This window comes from Maniola jurtina, chromosome 14 (assembly GCF_905333055.1).
Source record: "Maniola jurtina chromosome 14, ilManJurt1.1, whole genome shotgun sequence".
In the NCBI taxonomy this organism is placed as follows: Eukaryota; Metazoa; Arthropoda; class Insecta; order Lepidoptera; family Nymphalidae; genus Maniola; species Maniola jurtina.
The window spans coordinates 5,061,003-5,067,101 of NC_060042.1; the positions used below are offsets into that span (position 1 = coordinate 5,061,003).

The 6,099-nt window shown below is 41.7% G+C and overlaps 1 long non-coding RNA gene across 1 annotated transcript; it reads right to left on the reverse strand.

Moving 5' to 3' along the window:
• Nucleotides 1–5,403: 5,403 nt before the first annotated feature.
• On the reverse strand, nucleotides 5,404–5,886 carry LOC123871758. The gene is made up of 3 exons (XR_006797334.1): nucleotides 5,808–5,886; nucleotides 5,691–5,692; nucleotides 5,404–5,580 (listed from the first exon to the last, which is right to left on the reverse strand). It is a non-coding gene; the product is annotated as an uncharacterized LOC123871758 (long non-coding RNA).
• Nucleotides 5,887–6,099: the final 213 nt, after the last annotated feature.

The window sequence follows — 6,099 nt, forward strand, 5'->3', positions numbered from 1 at the left end:
GCCTTAATCATTCCTTTACTGATTTTTAAGCTTCATATACATGAATCTGGCAAAACATGTCCGGATGTAGCTAATATTAAACATTTTCGCTCATACGTCGACGAGGCACGCAGGGTAGGATTAGACACGTCGCTTACGAACACCTGCCGGCGCCGCAAAGATGGATTTTGGGACGAGCGCGACACCTGTCTAACACAAGATAATACGCTACTTATTCCTACTGAAATATGGCAGTCTTCACGTGGGATTATCCACCATTTCCCACCCTTATGACACATCTCAAATATATTGTTAATGTACCGTGAAACCTTTCGCCACCGTTAAGTACAGTGAGCTCTGCCAAATCTGGCGTGGTCTACGTTTTGTGCCAAATCCTTTTGTGGACTCCTGCCAAAAACTATTTAGGTATTATTTAATAACAATGAGAATTGAATTTAAAAACACCCAGACCAAAGAACCTTCCCGGTATAATAACTTACCAACACGAGTGTTTTACATAATTATTTTGCCATTACTCTTATTTAAACACAAATAATATAACTTACACAAAATACTATACCTAATACGTATTATTACTGGGGGGGGGGGGGGGGGGGGTGAGCTTAAAATACTTGTAAAATAATATGTTAATATTATTCAATAAGATACGAGAACTTCACATTGGTTACTTCTCCTAATATTAAGTATATACAGTGGCCTATAATATTATGACTATTACTTACCCATAGGGCTAACCCTAACATGACTCTAAAGTCATGTTAGAGTATGAAGTACTAGGAAATCTCTAAATATAAGCATGCCATGGAAATCGTACAAAACCATTTTGTAAAATACGACATACTCGTAGCTATCCGGAAATACACGTGACATCCGCTTTCTCGCTATCGGTTGATACCGTTACATTTTGTTTGTCATATTTTATGAACAACCCCCTGCATTGTCACTGCCAAGTGATTGATATTGACGCGGGCACAAAGAGAGAGCAAAATAACGTTCATTCATAATAATATGTTTCTGTCAGAAACTGCTGCTCTCCAGGTATGCGATGCCGAGTTTTTGTTTCACCTGTGACAAAGGGATAGCGAATAACTTATCACATCTTTTCAATAAAAATTGATCTCACTTTCAATGGTAGGTGTAGAGAAACGTTAGGTCGCGGCCTCAACGACAGCGGTGGGCGGCGCGAGAACGGCAGCGAGAGCGGGGCGATGATACAGTACCATTCGCCATCCTGTCACAGTTCACGAAAATTAGGGAACTTCTAACAAATCATCGAGCCTTCGACGTCACTGGCAGGCGTCAAATATTACTACATTTGACGCAGGTGCCCTATTTTTCTAAGATTTCACCTCACCATAGCTTAATATTTGACATAATATCATCGCCGATTTGGGATCAAACCGAGAGTTCCCTAACTCTAGTTCACTCTGATCCTGTCATTTATTATGTTACTTTGGACAACAGCGGAACAGATGAGTGTCAGATTGAACTCTAATTCACCCTTACACTAGTAAGGCGGCTCTCGGTATGATATTACATCTTTGTACAAGACTTTGTATTTGGTCAACAAACAGTTTTTATTTTCATTTTTTTTTTCATTTGTTTAATATTAGGTATTTGTGCACAGGAGTGACGTGAAATCAAATATTTAAAAATATCAAGAAAAATATCATTATCAAAAACTCACACGTAGTTATTTCATAGGCGACATTTGACAGGTACCTGAAGCTTCGAGGTTTTGTTACAAGTTTTGTAACTGTAGTGAACTGTGACAGGGTGGCAAATCCGTATTATAGGTATCATCGCTTTAATTTCCGCCGTTGCTCCCGCCCCGCCTCAAATGCTAAAAGGCGCGGTTTCGTGCCTTCTGCTAACTTCACACATAACTTTGTTACGAATGTGCTATTTAAGTTATTAAATTTTGTGAGTGAAGTTAGCGTAAGATTTCGAGCTGTGCATGTTAGCATATTCTTTTCTGATTATAGAAAATTTGATTTTTCTTAGTTAGCCTGGAATGAAGGCATATATAGAGTTGAACATTTCAGTATGCACGGCCTATTTATTTCTAGCTGCAACCAATTTTTTTTTAAATATAAATAGCGAGCAAATGAGCAAGTGGATCGCATGATGTTAAGTGATTGCCGCTGCCTAATGAACATTTGAAACTAAAGAAACACACAATGCGTTGCCAGCTTTTCAGGAATTTGTTTCAGGATTTGTTGAGGAAATTGTATAGTTATTTTATTAAAATAGGAACCCAACCAAAGGGGTATAATTTCGATTTTATGCCTTCAGATCACTGCGCCATGCAGGTTGACTGCTTAACCAAAGAAATTGTGTACCCTGTCTTAACTAGGTCACACCACCCTCATTATTCCTACCGTGTGTTGACCCTTAAAATCGTACCGCTGTGCTATTATAAATTTTACCTGGAGGCGCCTACAAGCTCTCAGCATTGTGTACAAATAAAAATATTCATATACATTTCTTTTCTCGCAGGCTCCTGAAAGCATGAGCCCTTTTGCATTATGCAGAGTTACTTTTCATACGTTACGCGTTAGGGATGTAGCAGACATTGTGTATTGTGGGCATTGTGTACTAAGTACGAAATAATGATCGCTGCCTAACGTGTAGGTGCAAGCAAACTTCTGACTCCTGAGAGGTTTTGGGTTCGATTCCTAGTTAAATTTTCAGAAAATCAAATTTTGTTCTGTCCGAATATTGGCCAAGTATTGAAAGATAACTAAGATTTCATACGGTGTCTCAAGTCATGAGCAAATGAAAATAAAAATATCAATCAGTACATTCATTTTTATCATGTAAATGACGGGTAGGTACTAACCACGATTAATTTGATGATTTTGGTGTGTCGATATTTTGACTCAGTTCTATGAGTCGTGGTCACGACGGGACTACGAGTCATGCAACTGAGTCGAAATGTCGTATATTCATTCAAATCATTAGTATAATTTTTAACGATTTTCGCTCCTCTCTGAAATAGGAGTAACCCCTACTTGTGTGAGGCAATAAAACAATTTTTTTTATAAATGATAATAATTTAATCTGTAACAGAAGAAAATCTATTTCGAGAAATACTAGCGCGCTTTAAATGTGAAAGTAAATAGGTATAACTGTCCAGAAACCTTTTATTCTATTAAGAATAATCGCCGACTAAACTCTGCCAAATCTGGTAAAGCGCGTGTATCGTGCCAAAAACTTTTGTGGATTTCAGCCAAGAGAACAGTGGGGTTGTTTAATTAAAATTGAATTTAGGAATACCTAATGCAATGTTAGTGGAATTTTTAATTGGATTCTACTAATACTTACTTTACTTTAATATCGCAAGACCAGCTGTGATTTTTATCTAAATTTTTCCATTTGTGCTTGAGTTTGCCAGCGAAAATATTAATTGCCACAGAAACTCCCGAGATAAGCCAGATGGGGCAAGGTCAGAGAATATGTATAAGTAATAATTGTAGTAATTATGTGAGTTCTAGCTGATGCCCGCGACTTCGTTCTCTTGGATATAGGTTTTAAAAATCCCGTGGGAACTCATTGATTTTTCGGGATAAAAAGTAGCCTATATGTTAATCCAGGGTATAATCTATCTCCATTCCAAACAGCCAAATCCGTCCAGCAGTTTTGCACGAAAGATTAACAAACACCCATCCATACATACATACAAACTTTCGCATTTATAATATTAATAGGATGGTATTGAATTAGTTTTCGAACAGTGCGTGTTGCATTGGTAGGTTTTAGCACCCGTAGTACTTACAAGCATACATTAAGAGAGAAAACGATAATCACACTAATATTATAAAGGCGAAAGTTTGTATGTGTGTGTGTGTGTGTGTGTGTGTGTGTGTGTATGTTTGTTACTCCTTCACGCAAAAACTACTGGACGGATTGGGCTGAAATTCACAATGGAGATAGATTATACCCAGGATTAGCACATAGGCTACTTTTTATCCCGGAAAATCAAAGAGTTCTCGGAATTTTTAAAAAAACCTACATCCACGCGAACGAAGTCGCGGGCATCAGCTAGTATTATGATATTAAGTATATTAAAAAAATTAAACATTCCTAATATTCACAAAGTAATATGTTTTGTTAAAATAATTATACAAACAGGAAGTTTTAATGAACTTCACCATTTTAATAAGGGAAGAAACGAGAAAAGCTGCATTTTGTACAAGTAAAATTAGCGTAATTAAAAATTATTTTCTACTATGCAGTTTCGCAGAGAGTTTGTAACAAAGTAAACAGCGATTCCGCTTGTGGAATCAGAAGTTTTAATGCCTTATTTTAAATGTTGCGGTTTGTACACCAGACTCAATGAAAGTGAGTTTGCCTGTTTCTTTTTTTTCCTGTCACTATCCGCAATCAGACTATAAGCAGATTATTTGAGCTTTTGAGATTAAAAACGGAAGAGCCATTGCTCCAACGTCCGTCCATGAGGCGCCAGCCAGGTAACCTCCCAGTGTGCCTGGATGCTGCTGGTCCCTATTGGATGAGTCCGAGGGGAAGAGCAGTGTTCGGGCCGGTGCGCCCCGGTAACATGGCTAATAATTTCTCTTCGAAGAAATTGTTGGCTATGGCTAATGACCTGGCAGGGGGGGGGGGGGGGGAGGGGAGGTTTCTCCGCGTGTCCCTCTGACTAGCAGAGGGCACAGTGGACGAAGCGAAGGATGGGATGCGGGCGACGTGCGCGTCCCGGGGTCGGGGGACGCACTTCGTTGGTGCGTCCCGGAGATGCGGTGGTGGGGACCGAGTAGGTCTCGGTGGAGGGTCTGCCTCGACAGATGTCGCTGGCTGGGTCGCGGTTGTTTGCTTCGGCGTTCCCGTGACCCAGTCGCCAGGCGACGCGCAGTAGCGCCGCTGGGGTTTAGTGGGTATTCCGGTCGCCTCCGGCCGGCGAGTCCCACATACCCTCCCTCAGCTGGCTGGCTGGCTAGCTTCCGGGAGGGGGGGGGGGGGGGGGTGGTGCGTAAATGCATTCACCAGCGTTAACAAAAAAAAAAACGTCCGTCCATCAGATATCGAGCACGTCAGCTCATTTTAATCTGTCACTCTGGGGGCGGCTAGAAGTGAGTTGGCAAGTGGGTTCGGATACTTGGCAAGACGAACTTTGTGGTTTCTACTTCGTAAGTTTTGATACTACTGAACGAATTCTCTAGAAGGCGAATATCTGAATTCACCAGCTACACACTGCACCAAAACCAATTACATATAAGACTTCTCCACTTGGGTATCTGGAGATCTCGCATCAGAAATATTATTTCCCGCGCACTGTCATAAAACGGCGATGTCACTGTCAACAGCGCGAGGAAATTGGTGTTTCCGTGGGGCGCCGCCGGGCGTCTAGCCGTTGCGGGTGCTGGTATACTTTGATGGCTTAAGAGCGGGGGCACACGATGCGTTGCGGCGGCGGTGCGGCGCCGGAGCGGTGTCGCTGCGTAGTCTTACATAGAAATATTTCTGGCATGTCACACGATGCGCTCCGGCGCCGCACCGGACTTGCAACCACCGAGACGAGGCGGGGAGGGGTAAATGCGTTGCGACGTCGGAGCGCCACCGCTCAGTTGTTTACGAATAAGAGCCTCAATAGCTCAACCGATAAAGGAGTGGACTGAAAACCGAAAGGTCGACGGTTCAAACCCCGCCCGTTACACTATTGTCGTACCTACTCCTAGCACAAGCCTGACGCTTAGTTGGAGAGGAAAGGGGAATATTAGTCATTTAACATGACTAATATTCTTTTTTTTTTTAAATAAAAAAAATATACATAAATATATGGTGTAAACGAATGCTGCTACGGCGCCGCTGCGACATAACAACGTTGCGGCGCGTGCCGCACCGCGCGTGCGCCCGTTGATACGGTGAAATCTTTGCGGTGCGGCTCCGCAACGCACCGTGTACCCCCAGCCTAATATACCAAATCCTTCTTTTCACGTAGTTTCATGTAAATAATTTTTGAACTCCCTATGGTGTTGTTATCACTAATATTGTTGTTCAAGGGCTCTGGCGGGCGAAAAACTATCCTTGTGCTGGTACTGTATTAGAACTGTAAATGTTTGTTCACAGATATGTATTTTT